The sequence below is a fragment of the Apis dorsata genome, unplaced genomic scaffold (assembly GCF_000469605.1).
Source record: "Apis dorsata unplaced genomic scaffold, Apis dorsata 1.3 scaffold_32, whole genome shotgun sequence".
Taxonomy (NCBI): Eukaryota; Metazoa; Arthropoda; class Insecta; order Hymenoptera; family Apidae; genus Apis; species Apis dorsata.
Genome location: NW_006263334.1, coordinates 1,029,389 through 1,030,385, shown reverse-complemented (window position 1 = coordinate 1,030,385; position 997 = coordinate 1,029,389). Strand labels below are relative to the sequence as shown.

General features: G+C 32.2%; 1 protein-coding gene across 2 annotated transcripts in view; it reads right to left on the bottom strand.

Moving 5' to 3' along the window:
• LOC102676128 overlaps positions 1 to 997 on the bottom strand; it is a 204,429-nt gene that overhangs the window by 161,266 nt on the left and 42,166 nt on the right. The gene's annotated exons all lie outside the window — the stretch shown is intronic.

Below are 997 nucleotides of genomic sequence, written 5' to 3'. Positions count from 1 at the left end.
CGTGCCCCCTTCCCCCCCTCCCTGCGCATAAATACGCGTGGCGAGACCGCGTTTCTCGCGATTTATTTTGTCCCCCATTATTTTGATGGTCGAGTGGATTTTCCAGTTTTTTGAAAAAAGGAAGGGGAAGAGAGAGATAGCGAGGGTAGCGTTACGAGGAAATTTTATCGCGGAGGAAGAATATTAAAAGGTTAGGAAGATTAAAAGAATAAGAAAAATTCGAGCCTTTAGAATTTCTTTTTTTTTTTTTTGGAATTTTTTTGAAATCTTTGATGAAGATTCAGAATAATTGATACCGTTTAAGGATTAATACGTGAATTTATTGAGAAAGAATTCGACGAATAGGGAAGCTCGGTAATACGATAGATTGGATTTTTCGATCGATCCTCACGTTTGTGAGAAATAAATGGAACTAAATGGAAACTGAAACTGAATCCCTTCGTGTATAAGTTACGTCGAAACGAAAAATCAATCCGTTGTTTCGTATTTTATTCTTAACACAATTTTTTTTTTAAACGTTTAACGAAATGAAATTAACACGAAAAATATATATATATACGTACGTTCCCGATGTAAAATAAATATCGCATAACAGTTTATATACGCGAATAAACTATAGTGGAATTAATAAGATTGACCTATTTAACGTTTGGTTACGGCAATATTTGTAAATTCACGTGGGACAATCGGTTTATTTGCTCCGATTCGTTGTCCAATTTATATCTCTGATTTGCATTCTCCGGTGATTGCTTGTATCTAATACGCATTGGACATTTTGAATGTACGAAATTTAAATAATATTTGGGGAACCAGGACAACTTTATAACAATTATATTATTATAACAATATAATAATACAATCGTTTAATATGATCATTAATAACATTAACGTTGAAATAAATTGCGATATCTTTCTTCATTTTATAATTTTAAAACATATTTGGGAAAAATATTCCGAAAGTCCTGAAAATACACGTATTCCTCTTTCCATATTTCTT